Source organism: Macrobrachium rosenbergii, chromosome 2 (assembly GCF_040412425.1).
Source record: "Macrobrachium rosenbergii isolate ZJJX-2024 chromosome 2, ASM4041242v1, whole genome shotgun sequence".
NCBI classification, from domain to species: Eukaryota; Metazoa; Arthropoda; class Malacostraca; order Decapoda; family Palaemonidae; genus Macrobrachium; species Macrobrachium rosenbergii.
This window is the reverse complement of record NC_089742.1, coordinates 43,857,193-43,875,512: the sequence shown is the minus strand read 5'-3', so window position 1 is coordinate 43,875,512 and position 18,320 is coordinate 43,857,193.

The window sequence follows — 18,320 nt, the reverse complement described above, 5'->3', positions numbered from 1 at the left end:
CTTCAGAGAGAGCCATTCCGGTGACCACGTTAGCAGAGAATTTAATTGGGAGTTTTCTCCCCCATGTCAATGGACCGCGCAGCGCGTTCTCACCTGGCCGTGAACAGTCCTCTAATATCTATAAATTGACATCGCGGTTTTCTTAGGGCCGCTGAAGCGTTGTCGAAGCTGAAAGATATACGATGAGTTTCTTATCGCTTTCTATGGAGTTGGGGACGGAATTACGCCGATCATGGCGAGACCTTCGCATTTACATTCCGTCACTGCGATTTCCAATTCATATCATCCAACTTTCCCATTAGAAATACTAAGAGAGCATCACGTCATCGATATATCTATTTGACTCGCGATTTTTCCCATAAAAGATTAAAAAGCGTAACGTATTTGAACTTGCTTTCTTATGCGGGTATTTTTGCTAACGTCGTATGAAAGTTTCTACAGACGTGATTTGAAAATGCATCGAACTGATAAAGAAATTTCATAGAAGAAATTTGATATGTTTGGTCCAGTTCCCGATTTATTGAGCTCACCTAATTTCTTTACAACTCTCGCACTTCGTCACTGCATGCGCATATGAGTTCTTAGGTGTTACAGAGAAAACACAAATAGTACTGTACACTATTTTATTATTGTATCAACAGTGAATAATTAAAGGAATAATTAATATAATTTCACGTATATATATATATATATATATATATATATATATATATATATATTATATATATATATATATATATATATATATATATATATATATATATATATATATATATATGTTATATATATATATCAGGTTCCAGTTACTCTTACGTTGGAAGGGTGTGCAGTATTAACAGCTAGGTGACTGTTTAGCTTAGATTGAGCCAGCCTTATGCCTCCTTGTCTTGAATGTGGTAAGGTGTTGAAGGGTTAAGAGGGCTGATGTAGCCTCTTGGATTCTTCAGACCAACAGAGATAAGGCAGGATGGGGACGGATGTTAAGTGTTAGGCCATTTATTTATATGTGCATCGTCGTCTTCAATTTCTCGAGATAAATCATTCGGTCTAATCTTGTATAATTTGCTCTGCAGCTGTCCAGACGTTTTATCACGAGCTGTACGCCTGTTAAGGCTTTGATTATGAGCGCTGTGACAGCCTTGACTTTGTTCATTAGCTGCATGACTTTCAAGGCTTTTTCGTGGAATGTATGACTTTCTAGGTAAAGCCCGTGGACTGGATAACTTTTCAGATTAGATTTCGTTCATGAGCTCTTTGATCTTCCTGGTTATGTCACAAGCTTGGAAACTATCTAGGCGTTGTCATTAGGCTGTATATCTACATGCTTTGTTCATAATTACGTTCTGTGACTGAATTGGCTTTCCTTGCGAGCTTTACGGTTAGGCACTAGTCAAGACTCTTTGACTTCGTAAGTTTTGATCATGAGCAGTAAGTTTTCCTGAGCTTTGTTCATGAACCCCATGATTAAAAAAAAAATGTCACGAGCGGTCACAAAAAATATCGGGTGAGTCTGTCTACCTGATTCTGTATCTGTGTTGATTTGTAGCTTTCTAATAATTATTTATTAGTGATTATGTATATCTAGTTTTACTTCTTTGTATTTCGCTCCTCTGTTCTGTCTTTGATCATATATGTACTTTCTTTTCTATGGATTCTTGCTTAGCAACTTCATGACCATTCAACTCGCTCCGTGAGAATTGAGAGAGAGAGAGAGAGAGAGAGAGAGAGAGAGAGAGAGAGAGAGAGAGAGAGAGAGAGAGAGAAATGAGTACCCACCATTTATTTATGATATGAATACCTACAACATGAAAGGGAGTGACAGAGGCAGAGATAAAAGTCATGAATTTTTGTTAAAAAAATTAATGTATGTTGTAAGCTTACAGACAAAGAGATGGATATAGAGTGATGCAGTTAAAGTAAAAACTAGTTTCCTTTCTTATTCAAGAGAACCAGAAGGTCATATTCAAACAGTATCTCTGAATTTTTGTATTGCGTTAATTTGAAAGATACTGCCGTTGCAATACAAAGGCCGTTGGGGCTGTTTCTGCCGACGACCAAATTGAAGAGCCCTTTTTGAGATGTTATTACTGTTATCATCATTTCTGAAGCAAAAAGAGGGCAGAGTAATATAAAGAATTAGCAAATAAATGACGATAAATCGGAAAACTGATAAAACCTACATATCACTCAAAACAAATGTGCCGTAAAACTAACTAGATCTCTGATATATTGCCCAGATAAGTGTATTGACTGCTTGCTTCATTGATTGGTTCACATGTATCAGCGTTGCAACAACTAGAGTAGAAAGGGGATCTCACATTAAAAAACTAATTCATGGTTCATATGCTGTTCTTTAAGAGACTCCTTGCTGCTAATATGCAACAGACACAACTTGAAGACTTTAACTAGCATGAAGGAAAGTTTTCAAGGATAAAGAAAAATGAATTCTAAATCAGATTCACATAATGATTAGATCTGGATGGCAGAAAACAGAGTAACGAGTAGAGGACAAATGCGATTTGCAAAGGGTCACAACGCGGCCAGAGAGAGCCGCCAACGGAGTGAATGAGAATGAGGAAAGTGAAGACAAACAGAATCCGTAAGAGCGATACGTCATTCGTTCCCGCTTATCATACATAACAAATCACCGGGGAGGAAAGTCAGGTGTAAAATACTGGATAGTAAAAGCTGCTCTGTTCAATGACTATTAAAGAAAGCATAAAGAAACGCATGCGCACTTGAGGTGAATCTTCATACTCATCCCATTAAAATTCCTCTTCGCATGGAGAGAAGAGAAGATTCCTTTGTGCAGATAAAATAATTCACTCCACTTCGTAAAAATAGAAAATTCAAAACTTCTCTTAGAGAGAGAGAGAGAGAGAATGCACGTGTAAAAGACAAATTTAGTCCAAAATTAAAATTCCGAATTGAGACTACTTTGATTTACTTCATTATGTAAATACGAAAGAATTACAACGTTCCAGTTTCCGTAAAGAGAGAGAGAGAGAGAGAGAGAGAGAGAGAGAGAGAAGAGAGAGAGAAAATTTTAGTTCAAAACAAAGAATGAATAGATTTACCTTAAATTACTCAAAAATATATCAAACCATCAAACTGTGTAGTTAAAACTCGTATCCAGAAATGATGCGTTATTAAGCAAATTTAGTTCTAACGCTATGTTATTTGAAGCACAAATAAGATAATACAACTCTAACTTGATAGAAAGATGATAATCTACAAAGCATGAAGGAATATTTAAATCCTCACACATGCATATTATATATATATATATATATATATATATATATATATATATATATATATATATATATACTGTATATCAAACTATCACACACATACTGTATATATATACATATATATATATATGTGTGTGTGTGTGTGTGTGAATGTCAGGTTATTGGCCATTAATGTATGCTTAAAATGGTCAGCAACCTCTTTAGATCAGAAATAAGGCAAGCATCGTGCAGATATTGCTTATAAAAAAGAAAAGATTATTTACAGGGCCACTCTTCCAACATTAGTTCTTATAGAGAGCACATGAAAACAGCAATACTTTCGAGACACCAGCAACTTATTTATAAATTTTCTTGTCAAAGTACGGTGGGTGTCATACACTGATATTTCTAAAAGTTTTAAAGTTATCGCTTTTAAAATTGTGAAACGAAAAATTATCTTGAAAGTTTTTTAATAAATTAATGTCAGCCGTCGCCTGCAACGGTGCCTCGTAAAGAGGGATGTAACATTAACAACGACCATATATAAGTGGGCATCCTGTGGTCAAATTTCAGGTCAAAGGTTGGTTCGAGTTGAATAATGAATATTTGTTGTATGTGGATGGTTGTAGCATAGTTACTAAGTATTTCGCTATTTGATTGTTTGGATTGTTATATGCAGCCAGATCATGTCTTTATCGAATATTTTCTTGGTGTATTTTCGGAAGTCTGTATAATATCCCATTAAATGAGCCAGAAGAGTATAATTCTTGATTATTGCTTTGTTATAATGTTTTGATCTTTGAAACCTTTCAGGAGTCTGTTGATTTTACCTTCCACCTTAAAGATAGACTGATATATTGGACCACCTATTTCGATAAACTTAATGTCGTCCTTCAAAATATCTTCCGTTTTATGTACGTAGTCGTTCCGTTTTATGTACGTGGTCGTTCCGTTTTATGTACGTAGTCGTTTTTTGTTCAGAATGACTGTCCCGTTTCCTTTTCCTTGTCTTGTTATGATCATGTCTGGATTATTAGACAAGTTTTTCAATAGCTGATAATCATCTCTTCGAAATAAGGGAAACCACTTGGTTGATAACTTTGGAAATGTTTTATACATTTATTTATAAGCTGGACAAGCCACCTGGTAATTGCAATGACCAAAGACGTCCAAAAAAAAATTTTCAGTTGTGCACGCGTGTGCTTGTGTGCGTTCTGTGCCATTCCTTAGGGAAATGCCTTAAGGCAAGAGTTGACCACAAGGAAGAAGCAACTTTTATAATAAATTTCCTGCAGCGCGTTATTTTTGCAAGTTCCTGAAATTATTGTGAAGGTTTCTGGCAGCAAAACATGGACAGTAAAATGTAAACTACTTGAGATTTAATTTCCTAAGAGAGAGAGAAAGGGGGAGAGAAACAACATAAGACACGCACAGTAAAGGAAACATATTTTGAAAATGCAAGGGAAAATAATTTTAAGATAATTAGCCATAAATTCCGCTTGTTAGTCTGTTGTGACAACAAATGTGACAAAAGTTCCTTTTATAAAAGAATTTAGAAATCCGGGAAGGGAAAACCTGAGACCTAACTAAAGCGTCAGTAAAAATAAAAAAAAAAATTGCAATGCCAAATTAGATTACTTTTGGAGACAAAAAGATATGTGTAAAAAGAAAAAGAAAATTTAGAATATTTCTGAGTAGAATACAAATGCAAGCAATAAATAATAAAAAACGAAAACCATTATATCTTCATCGGACAAAATAAAAAAGATAGTGATCTATGAAAAAAAATTATATGCCTTTGCACAAATCGAAAAGCATTTACCGATCCATGGGTGCGACCAAACGTTATTTGCCGAACGTGATTCGACCAGATCCGGCCCGCGACGACAGGGAAAGTGAGATTTATGGCGACATAATGTCATGCTTTCGTGGAAAGAGAGAGTGACACGAGCGTGACACTACTCTGAAGCGTGATTCAAAACAATGCAAGAATGAAGGAGCGAGAAACCGTAAACAAAATAGAAAAAAAAAAAACATTGGATTGTCACGATCCTTAACCCTAATTATCAAGAGAGTTAACGAGGCCGCCATGGCTTTTCCGAAGGAATTCCGACTCCAGTGAAGCTGGCATTATTATTATTATTATTATTATTATTATTATTATTATTATTATTATTAGTAGTAGTAGTAGTAGTAGTAGTAGTAGTAGTAGTAGTAGTAGTAGTAGTAGTATTGTTATCATGAGTGTAATTTCATCGCCATGTTTGGATTCAGGATGGTAATTATTAATATTATTTTGCATTCATGTTTACATCTTGTTCCTATTTCTTCCAGGAACCTCTGTGTCAACTTTATCTACTTATATATATATATATATATATATATATATATATATATATATATATATATATATATATATATATATATATTATCATATATATATGTGTGTGTGTATATATATATATATATATATATATATATTATCATTATGTGTTATTATGTGTGTTATTATGAAACAGTCTAAACTATAAATAATTTACGGAAATAACCTTCATAAATTAAATGCCTCTAAGAAAAAGGGGCAATAACAAATAATTAACAAGTATTAAAAGGATAGATAAAACTACAGATGAATGTCAATATAAATAGACAGTAATGCATGTCAGGTAAATATGGCAATGATGTTTGATGCTTGAAAACACGGAAATTCTTATAAACACTTATAAAAATGAGAAATAAGAATGAAAATAACGACGACTGTTATTGCAGTAATGTTAGGGCTTCAATGCCTGCTCGCATCGTATGAGCTCACTGTCTGTTAAGATAACTGTAATCTTAAGCAAGGCGGTAATTGTTTCCTTATAAAGATAGAAAGCAGTCGCATACTATCCAACAATAAATGATGATCAATATTTTAGCGTCAAATTACGTTGATTAGGTTCTGGATACATGAAAGAGCGGCATTTTTATATTAAATAAAACTGGCAGAAATAATTTTAAAATTTTCCGTATCATAATTCGGATCTAAATAAAACCAGATTAATTCATCACCTCACAGCCTGCCCCTTCTCAAAATTGCATTCCAAACCAACAATAAATTTTCCGGGTATCTTGTTTGAATATCCGTCAGTTTAGTGTTAAATAAAATACACATTGATATTTAAGTAAGGTTGAGAGGTGAGCAGGCTCTCAAAGGCTCCGAACTTCATAATTTCTCGTTCTTTATTAAGCCATTTGTAATGCGTTACGAGAACACAATATTTATCATGAATTTTATATCTCCATTATTATTGATGGTGGTAATAATACTGATATTAGTTCGAGCTACCTTCGTCATTAAGATAGTACGGATAATGTATATTCTCCTGAAGTTGTTTGTTTGTTTGTTTCACTGTCTGTTTACTTAATATCACAAAAGTTTACTAATGATTTTCAGTGATGTGATGTCGAATATAAAAAAAAAGTTGATTAGATTAGGCGATGGATCTGGACTTATATGCGTATCTACAATTTTTATTTTTCGTTGTTATGAATGCTGACATTATGACGAAAAGATAATTTCCTCGTGATGATAAATTTTATTTTTGATGAATAGACACGAAGGTTATAATTGATTAAATGGGAATGAACATAATTGACAATTTTCATGCTGTATAATCAAGAAGGCTAGGATTTGCAACAGGAATCACGGATGAATTGCAAAGGATAACGCACCAAATGTGACAAATGACGAGGCACTTGAATATAGTGTACATCATGTTACAATGAACAAGGTCCTTGTCAGAACAGCCGATAACAGTGTTAAGATTTGCAGATAATGTTTGCGTTATTTATATAGTATTAACGTTATTACAATTACTGCTACTACTACTGCTGCCACTATAATTACTACAGTACTACTAATAGTGTTACAATTATTATTTTTAATAAGAAATTATAGCTGCTTATTGTAAAGACAAGATAGCTTCGTCCCATTTTGAATTCTAGCTGATTTAGCTTGGATTCTACTTCTGCTCCCAAAACAAAGCAACAGAACCTCTGGAAACCACTTCGACCATCATTTGCTTTGAAGAGGTTTTAAATTTCCTAAGTGTTAGAAACGAAATTGGCCCCGGCACTTCATGGGAAATAGCACAGTAAGAGTTTCAGCTCCTCTCCTCCAAACGTTGACATATGAGCAGAATTTTTTTTTATCTGAATCTTGATTGTGGAATTATAAATAACACACTTGCACCAAAATTTATCAGTGCCAATATACGCGGTACATAAGTAAGCATAAACGCAATAATTTTACCAGAACATTTTATATATTTGCATATGTATGTGCATTTATTTAGTCCACCGATATGGTTATGTTCTTGGTTTTGTCTGTCTGTCTCTTTACACGTTTAGGGGACAATCTTTGCATTGTTTCTCCAGTATACCTTCTTAAAGATTCTCAGTGCTCAAGAGAACGGCATACCATATCATGGTGTCGATCAGAGCGGAGACCCTAGTTGGCATCTGGATTCAGGATTTATTTCTCACTTGGTTTTGACCTCGGAAAAGTTTTAGTTACTGCCCTGGAACTTCATTTTAAGAAAGGCGACTTCCTGTTACTTGTAAAATAAGACGTAAATGACGTAGGGCATTTGAGTACCATGTCAACTGTGGCCTTAAATGAAAGTATTTACATGACTGACTATTCAGGTAACCTGGCTTTAAGTTGCATTGACGGAATTGTACAATTTCTGATTGCCCTTTCTGGTTCAACTACAGCAGTAGTGCAATGCTCATCACAAAAAAGATACCCAACTTGAAAGATAAATAACATTTGTTATATATCTTTTTTTAATATATCATTTACCAATTAAGATATTTTTGTATGTGAAACTGAATATTAATAGACTTTGCATAAAAGACTTCAAAGTCAAGAAATTTCCGTAGACAATATTAATAGTAGGAATGGTTTTCTTTTTGCAAACAACATGAAAGCTAAAAGACTTCTTTAAACTTAAGAAATTAATATATTTGAAATTTCAAAAAGATTAAAATCCTCTTTTTAATAGTCAAGACAAAAACTCCGCTATGCAAAATGTAAACTTTGGAGATTTTTGCAACCGAAATTTAAAAATCAGGAAACTTATTTATAAAAAATGTAATTTAGGGGACTTTTGCATATAAGATTTTGAAAATATATCTTCTATTTTTTATTTAAATATTAAGATACCTTTCAATTTAAAATATAAAACTTGATAAACTTTCAAATAAAACAAAAAATTAAAAGACTCGTGTATTTTAAATAAAATGCTAATACATGAGAAATTTAAGAATTTAAAAAAATTTTTTCAGTAAAAAAATTATTTTGCAAGTAAAATTTAAAGATTTATATATTTTCATTCAGACTAGAGATTATGACTTTTAACCAAATGTAATAATTTTAAAACTAGAAACATTGCTGCTTGGAATATTATAATTATTAGATTTTTTGCATATGAATATGCATGATTAACTTTTGCATCTAAATGTCGTCTTGGTTGGTGAGGCCGAGTCTCGAGGTTCACTAGGATCAATTCTTTTAAACAACTTACCAAACTCCTCTTGGGTAAAAAGTTGTAACATGAATGATTTTGTAACTTTGATTTATACATTAAATGTTTGCCTTACAGAACTTTACAGTACATTGTGAGACTGCTGCATTTCAATTTTAAAATGTAAAATTGTAAAATTTCAGTTAAAAGAAATATAATGTATAATAATCGGAAAAGCTTTTCCAGAAAATATGTTTTTAATTTTAATCATTCAGACTTGTAGCATGCAATCTGAAAATTAAGGACGATTCATGTATGATCCAAATTTAGGAGATTTGCAGATGCCATTTTAAAGTAAATAGTTTACTTATACGATTAAAAATAACCTAGATTTTTAAAAAAAAAATGTTTAAGCCGCAGGATAATTTTTCATTTAAAACTTAAATATTAGAAAAACTGTTTTTGGAACTTGAAATCAATAAACTTCTGTAAGTTTAAGACTTTTTTTCTTTGAAACTTCAATATTAAGACTTGTGGATTATTAGAAATTAAGAATTTTACGATTAAAAGCTTAAACTGGATAAATAAAACTTGAAAACTAAGATACATCTTACACACAAGATTTCAGCATTACGTGACTTTTGCTTATCGTTTCTAATGATTAATAGCCGTGGGCGAGATTTAAACATTACCTGACTTTTGCACATAACACTTATGTGCAAAGAGATTTTTGCGAGAATGCAGTAGGCGCTAACGTGACACCACTTCTGCCTTCAGATGTCTCGCCCTAGAAACCAAATAAATAGGCGTTGACTTGTAATCGATTATATCATACTCGGTAACTGATCATTTAGACGTTGCTGCCATGCGCGTTTCTTACGCCAACTCCCACCATAAAAGTTTTTGGAATCTTCGTATACGTGAATGTTAATCGAGGTTAAAATAAATATTGAATAATAGCAGCTGAAAATAGTATGACGAGAAAAAGAGTGCTGAATTTGGTTGCATGAAGTCTGTAGTGCTAACAAGATATAAAATAAAATAATGCTAAATGGCATCATTTTATTACATATTGTTATTTATCATTGGTATTGTTTTTGCAATCGTAATTAACTTGGTGGTTGACTTTATTACAAAGTCGGGGAATCCGTATATGCTGGGAATGCGACAAAGCCGTTGACTTGATGCTCGTTAGTTTATGAAGCAGTAACACTGCTAACAGTGCAGTCTACCTTAGTTTGCTTGAATTGCATTACTGTTTATATATGTTTATTTACGTGCTCTCTTTGCTTCATTTTTCTTCCCTCGCATTTTGACTTCTACAGGAATGCTTGCATGATAATAATAATCATCATCATCATCTTCATCAGTTGAAAAAATAAAAGGACGAGAAAATAATAATAATAATAATAATAATAATAATAATAATAATAATAATAATAATAATAATAAAACTCTTACTTCCTTCATCACCATCCACCTCTGAGTTACGTCTATACCCGGTTCTACAGGAATGTTTGCATGATAATAATAATCATCATCATCATCTTCATCAGTTGAAAAATAAAAGGACAAAAAAATAAATAAATAATAATAATAATAATAATAATAATAATAATAATAATAATAATAAATAATAATAATAATAATAATAATAATAATAAAAACTCTTACTTCCTTCATCAACATCCACCTCTGAGTTACGTCTATACCCGGTTCTTTCTCGTGAGACTACAACAATGACAGCTTTAAGCTTCTTCTGGATCTAGAGACGAACATAAAAATATATTCTGTAAATCCGTTCAACTTTGATGGCTGAGTTAGCAGAAAAATAAAAAGAAGAAATAGGGTAACTTAGGCCAGCACAGCTTGATACTTTTATGTCTCCATTCACGTAAAATTGCGTTACTCTACCCGTCTCATTTTGTTGTCATACTCCTCGCCTGCCTGAACGGATGTGGCAAGGTAATTAGGAAGGTGAGACCGGAGGTTAGGTTAGTTAAAAGTTGCGCCTGGTATACTTGCCAGCAGGTCTTATTGAGTATAATCCATTATTTTTATTCAGATTATCGTTCATTCGTTTATTTCATTGTATGTATATGTTTTTCTGTTATTTTAAATGCTGTTTTTGTCACTTTAAAACGTCAGATTTTAACAAGTGAGGAGGTGATTACTATTACTGTTTTATTCATCGTCCAAAATATCAACCTTTAATTAGAACTGAGGTGCCAAATATTATTGTTCATTGTTATTATCATATAATTATTGCTATTGTTCTTGTTTTCGATAGACAGAAAGCTTAACACCAAGATTAAATTATTATTATTATTGATGATGATGATGATGATCTTCATTCAAGATTTCAGCCTTTACACTAAACATGAAATGGTTATTATTATTATTATTATTATTATTATTATTATTATTATTATTATTATTATTATTATTATTATATAATAGGTGAGGGGTTACGTATTCATGTTACGACTTTTTACTTCTCTCATTAAGCTCTTAGTATTCAGTTAATACTAACAGTAACATGAAATACAAATTTAAACAGGTTATGTTTAAGACTGAAGGACTTCCTGGTACAGCTTGGAGCAAAGACCACACCGCTCCTAGCGTCTAAAGGAGAAATTAACGTTAATAAGCACAAAAAGAATCAAACGGCATCAAAAAGGCACGCTTATGCCATTCAAGAAACTTGCATTCTATCACCCGTAACAAGTAGATTAAACCGAAAGAAAAATCAACACAACGGACACATCAGTAACTGTACCACCTGTTCGAGTGATTAACGGTGAAACACACCTGGATCTTACACTCTGGGATTCACACAACAGACTAACATGTGTGTCACTCGTTAAGTCTCAAGAGGGAACTCGCCTGTCTTCAGCACGCATGCGCGTAGTAATTTGTGAACACCGACGATCTCAAGGAACGCTTTGCGTGATAGTAATCGGTGTGGGATTTAAGGATAATTACATGGAATCTTAATTGATTGGAACCTCGCTTAGTCTAGAGAGAAAGCGAGAGAGAAAGAGAGACCTGAGAAGTTTGAGATTCTGGACCGTGAACAGACATACAGGGAATCTAATCTAATGAAATTACAGTATATTTTAGGGGAGAGAGAGAGAGAGAGAGAGAGAGAGAGAGAGAGAGAGAGAGAGAATTTGCGTTCAAGAAAATAGACCGGGTAACTTGGAAAGAAGACAGGCGAGTGATTTCTTTCGGGTCGTTGATGAACATCCAGTAACTTGCAAAAATTTTATGTAAACTCCATCTGAAGGGATCCCAATCTATCGCCAAATAAGTTCGTTAACATGAGGACTTCCGTTCCCCTCTAGACCAGAAGGCTACTTACCTTGCTGCGTCCCTAGAATTATCTGTGGTTGCTATTTGCTTTTCAGAGCATGAGCAGCCACGTACGTGGAGATGACACGGGGTCACACCGTCTAGTGCCATGAGTCCTTCAATCCCTTAACTGTAGAACTTAGGAGCAATCCTCCTGGTAATCGTCTCGGTTGGTTGGCCGAGGTCTATAGGTACACTGTCGAGCCACCTTCGTGCAAGGTCCGTTCTGGCATACTCCGGCTGTATCAAACCAATCCCCAATCAGTCTTCTTGTAGTGTTCCCCATAAGAAGGATGGGAGTTTGGTTACGGTTTAAGTTGTGCGTTATGTGGCATCCTGTAAACGATTGTAAGGGCTCCTCTTTTTTAGCGTCCCTGTATGGCTTTCTTCTTTTTATCTACCGTCCGCCTCCGGTGATTTTTTCGATCCTTCTTACCTAACCTCTTTTAACTTTTCCTTTCTCTCATTCATGACTCATTTGTCTCATCAAGCCCAGTTCAGTGCTGTAATACTACGTTGTTACAGATAAAGTTAGCCTTTTGCCGGCTCGGTTTTTCGCTAACTTGGCAGTTTTGGATATAGGTGCTTGTAAATGTCATATAGGCTGTAATGATGCATGCATATTGTTTAACAGTGATTTTCATGAGTGTTTTACTCTCTTTTCTTCCTCTTGGCTGTTATTTTTTCTGTTGATCACTTGTTCTCAAGTTTTTCAGCCTCATCGCCCCCAGGATCAACTGATAACTGTCTGTAACTTAGTCTACATTTTGTTCCCGACTTTTTTACTTATTTCCCTTAAAAGAAAAGATGTCAACTTTGAACAACCTGCTTGAATTTCTGGACCATTTTAGTGGTCATTCTACAAAAATTTGAAAAAATCTTCATAACCTCTTTGTGTATAGAGGCACTATTAGGCATACTTCCTGTAGACGATTGCTTACCCGGATACTGGCCTTTTAGGTTTCTGATGGTTAATTCGTTTATGCCTATTCCATTCCAAGCGTATCATTAATTAATAACAGAAAAACGAACTTAGTTTAGAGTATGGAACGAAAATTTACAGTTCGAATTGTAGATATATGCAAATTAAGATAATTAGAAAAGGTACCTTAGGATTTGAATAAACTATTGGGTTACTTTTCATCAAATTGATTCGTCTGTTTGACAAACTAGTCTACTGTACAGTTCGTCTGTGACGGCTTTGAGTCATAAAGACTCGATGGTCTTAACAGAATTGCATTTCCTTTTAGGAGTATTGTAGAGGCTGTAAACGTTTTTAGTCGCTTCATGTAAAATTAGCCCCATCCGCTTTTCACCAAACTATGACTGACGCATTTAATTGTTGAATACAGAATCCTGGAGTATTTAAGCATCCCGATATGTAATTCTGAACAAGCCAAATAATTTTTCATAACTGTCGTGGAAAATTGCATATATCTTTCCAAAGTGAAAATTGCTTAGTGGTCTTCTTATCTAGAATGTTTAAGTCGTTTTATAAGGAATGATTAAGGTTGAATTACTTAATACGAAGCAAAATTGTATCATTACAATACTCGAGGAGATAATCTGTCTTCTAAAACGTAAACTGATATTTCTGAATGAAATGAAGCACGGAGAAAAAAAAAAATTAAAATCTCGATTTGTTTCATGATTTCGTAGGTCTTTTCTTTTTAGCTATCCTTTTTAACAAAACTAAATACCTTTGATCGTGATCATCTTTGTATGATCGTTGGACTACATAGAGAGACCATGTTAAAGAATGGGCTTATAAGACAAGCCAGTTCTCATATAGCTAGCATTTTAAATTTGAGGTTACTGTCAAACTTGTAGATCACTTAAAAAGCATAGTCTCCACCATTTTATATTTGAACGAGCTTTCTTCCATAAAGGACTCCCGTATATTTGGCCATTTCTGACATAGCTTATCATTAACAGCACTAACTCCTGCCCCTCCCCCTTCCCAAAACCCTTTTATGTCATGTTGCAAAACTCTTGCAAGGGATTATAAGAAAAATTTTGTTGTTTTCTGTAACGAGTGACGAATCAGTTTATAAATACATGTGGTTTTTTATGATCAAACATTTTCTCTTATTACAGATAAAAGGAGCTAAAGTAACAGATTTAAGAGGATATTACGTAGTCAAGCTATGTACAACCCCCTGTGACCGGAAGATACAAAACGCTGACCAGAATGAACGCCCAGACCATGAAGGCTACGTAAAATCTGAAACTTTGCAACAGCAGTTACTGTAAGTATTGCAAAAACACTAGGCAATTAGATGAAGTACTAGATTATACTTTGGGTGCAGATTTGGTCTGCAAGTCCCGATCTGCCTGCATTTTAATACCTCTTGAGTAAGGAATGAAAACTACATAAAATCTAAATTTATTGCTACCCTAATCACTGTGTGGAAACAGTTAAAATCAAAAGGAGGATAACGTCAACTAGCTGGAACTTGAGGACTACAAGAAAAAAAATCGGGCTAACTAGGCCAAGGCTGCAATATCACAATTTTTTAAAGTACAGTAAGGGCCGATTCACACCGTACGGTTCGTTTTCGTACGGATACGTTTTGTTTACGTTCCAGCAAAATGTCACTGTGTTCACACTATACGTTTCGGATACGTTCAGTCTGCATACAGCTGTTGCTCCGATATGGCGCCAAAAAAAAAAAATTTTAATCTACAACAGCTCGCTGCCATTGCTTTAATTTTAGATGAGGAAGAGGAAAGAGCCCTCAATAAGAAAAATAGAGTTTGGGCGCATAGGCTAAGTGCCAAATGAAGAGGAAGTCAGAGGGAGAATATTGGGCTCTCTATAAAGAATTGCAAGACGATGATCAAGGTAAACTGTTCAACCGCATGAACACACCCCTACCACAAACATGAGATAAACAACCATGAATCTCTCTCTCTTCCCGATGTTCACTTTTTTTCAGGTGTCTTGCTACTGGTGGTAGTTTTAGAACCATATTCAGCAATCAATAGTCATTCTACTGTCCATAACATTTATCAAAGTCTGTGCATCTATTATCAAAGGTTCACTGAAGTTATGCCCAAGCCTACTGAGAAGACATGGAGGCTATTGCTGCAGGATTTGGAATCTGTCTGAATTTTCCAAATTGCACTGGGGCCATAGAATGGCAAACATGTAAAACTTTAGGCACCACCAAACACTAGGTCATTGTTTATAACTATAAGGATACTTTTTCGGTTGTTTTGCTTGCACTTGATGCAAATTATAAATTTGTTGTAGTTGATATTGGGTCATATGGTAAAAATAGCGACAGTGGAGATTTTCTCATTCAAAGCTCGGTGAGCAGTTAGAAAAAGGCATTCTCAACATACCCTCCCCAACACACAGTTGCCGAACTCATCTTGCACTGCCTTTCGTCATTATTGGAGACAGAAGCTTTTCCTCTGAAAACTAATCTGCTGAGACCTTATCCCAGCTCACAGACCAATGATGATGATAGAAAAGGCATTTTAATTATCGGCTTTCATGTGCAGGAGGGTTGTTGAATGCTTTTGGGATACTAGGTTAAGGAGTTTTAAAATATATCAAAGGGCAATGAATTTGTTACCTGATAATGTTATATTTGCAACTTGTCTTTTGCACAACTACTTGCGTGACAATACTGTTGATGTTACCAACATAACTGTCTCCAACAATGATGGCTCTTTAGAAGACATAGCTAGACAGGGAGGAAATGCCCCTCATGGTGCATTCCGTGTAAGAGAGAAATTTATTAAAGATTTCTGTAATAATCCTCCTGGTTCTCTTCCTTGGAAGAAAACATAGTGTAGAGATAAGGATGAATGTAAATGAAAAGGATAATGAAAAATTATATCAAGATGAAGTGAAATATAGTTGAATATCTTACCAGGTTTTTTCAGTTCATCGCCAATAAGTCTCCATATTTGTTCCTTCGTCTGATTGTCACTGTATCTTCTGTTACTCATATCATATACTGTAGCTCCTCATACTCATACCCTCTGACAAACTCTATTAACTTCTCGTCCTCATTATTGCTTAATTAGAGTACCCCCAAACGCAGTGTGACCGAAACTGATACCTATATCTCTGTTCACACTGAGCGGTGAGGATTCACATTATACATTTTAAATGCGTGCTCGTTTTACGTCGGAGATTTCTTCCAAACGTATCAGAGCCATACGAACGAAAGCCATACAAAAGACGAGCGAGCCGACCATATGGTGTGAACAGCTCCATTAGTTTTTATGTAATAATTTCTGAACGAAAGCTGTCACGAAGATAAGCGTGAACCAACTATACAGTGTGAATCAGCCTTAAATTGTATTTTCCTAACTATACGAACTTGAGGTCCTTTACATTTACAGAATTACTTTTTTCCAGCAAAGCTGGAAATGGCCGTTGAACTTTCGAACAAGGTGGTTAGAGCCATTTAACTACTGTCCGGGGCGAGTACCTGCCTGGATGTAAACATTCCAATTTGCCTTTCGGCCCAGGTGTCAGATTGAGGGGTGGCATGAGGTGGGCATGAAAATGTAATGTAAGGGATCTCAGTTTTGTTAGTCAGGAAAAATACAATTTACTTTTAAAAACTGTGTTTTGTCCCGACACAAACCATCGGTCCTTTACATTAGGAAGACTTGCTGGTTGGAGGGAGGAATCTAGTAAGCCTATGAACTGACTGGAGTTCGCTACACCTTGGGTTCCCTTCCTAGTCGATAGAGCGAGGAAGGGAAAACCTACCTCTGACATAGTGATCGGGTTGTAAGAAACGCGAGATCAATTGTCAGACTTCTGGGCTTTTTCATATGAATGAGGAAGACGTCATTTCATACAAAATTAGGCTTGAATGAACCTTAAAAAGCGGCGAAAGTAAGGCAAATACATGTATTGGGTTTGTCTTATTGTCATTGTCTCCTTCCTCCCCTAGCTATAGGAAGGAGTGGGTCCTGTCCTGTTAGAGGAGCTGGGTAAGCTGCACAACTTGTTGAGCAGCCACCACAGGTCCCAAAGAAAAGGTGTCCAAGGACTTGTGGGCAATATCTCGAATGTAGAAAGAAGTGAAAGTGGTCTGTTGACACCACACCCCCGCTTTCAATACCTGAGGAACTGACAGGTTCTTCTGGAATGCGAGGGTCGGACCAATACTCCGGACTTTGTGAGCTTTTGGGCAGAAAGTACTGGTGTCGTTTTCTCCAGCAGCAGGGTATGCTCTCCTAATCGTCTCACGAAGCCAGAAAGAAATTGTGTTCTTGGACATCTCATTCTTGGTCGAGCTGGCACTAATGAAGAGTCGTCAACACTCGGGCCCGGAGATGGCGAGTTCTCTTCAGATAGCGCAGCAGTCTAACAGTTGTCATACAACAAAGCCTCTAGGAGGATCATGAAGGACTCAAACCCTAGTGTCAGTGACCAATGGGTTCGAGTCTTTGCTACAAAGTCTGGGATGAAATCAAAAAGCATAACTGATCCCCATCCCCTTGAGTGTTTAACATCAAAGGAAAATCCGTGAAGTTCTCCTACTCACTTTGCTGATACCAGGACAAGCAGGAAGACGGTCTTGAGGGTCAGATTCCTGTCTGACGACTCTCGTAAAGGCTCATCACGGTGCTGAATCGGGCTCCCTTAGAGCAAAGTCACATCCCGCAGGGGCCTGAGATCTCTGGGTAGGCAAGACCTCTTGAAGCTTCTCATCAGTAGAGAAATCTTGAAAGAAGAGATATCTACCCCCTTCAGCTGCAAGACTATGCCGGGTGTGGCTCTGTAGCCTTTTGTAGCTGAAGTGGAGAGAAGCTTCTCTTGGTGAAGAAATATGAGGAAGTCTGCCACTTGCTGAACAGCAGCTCCAAACAGAGAGATACCCCATCTACGACACCAACCACAGAAGGTGGCACACTTTCCCTGGTATACCACTGCAGAGGACTGCCTGGGGTGTTCAGCCATCTCTGTTGCTGCGTGAAGCGAAAAGCCTCTCACTCGCAGGAGATGCTGGATAACCGCCAGCTGTGAAGACACAGGGACTGCACTGCCTGGTGGTACTGCTCTATGTGGGGTTGACACAGCAGGCTGGGCCAGGGAGGAATCTCTCTCAGTGCCACGGAAAGAAGAGCTAGCAGGTCGGGATACCAAACAGCCTGGGGCCATTTCGGAGTCACCAGAATCATCCTCAGATTTGGGCTGATCATCACTTGACTGACCACCCTGCGAATCAGACAAAAAGGAGGAAAG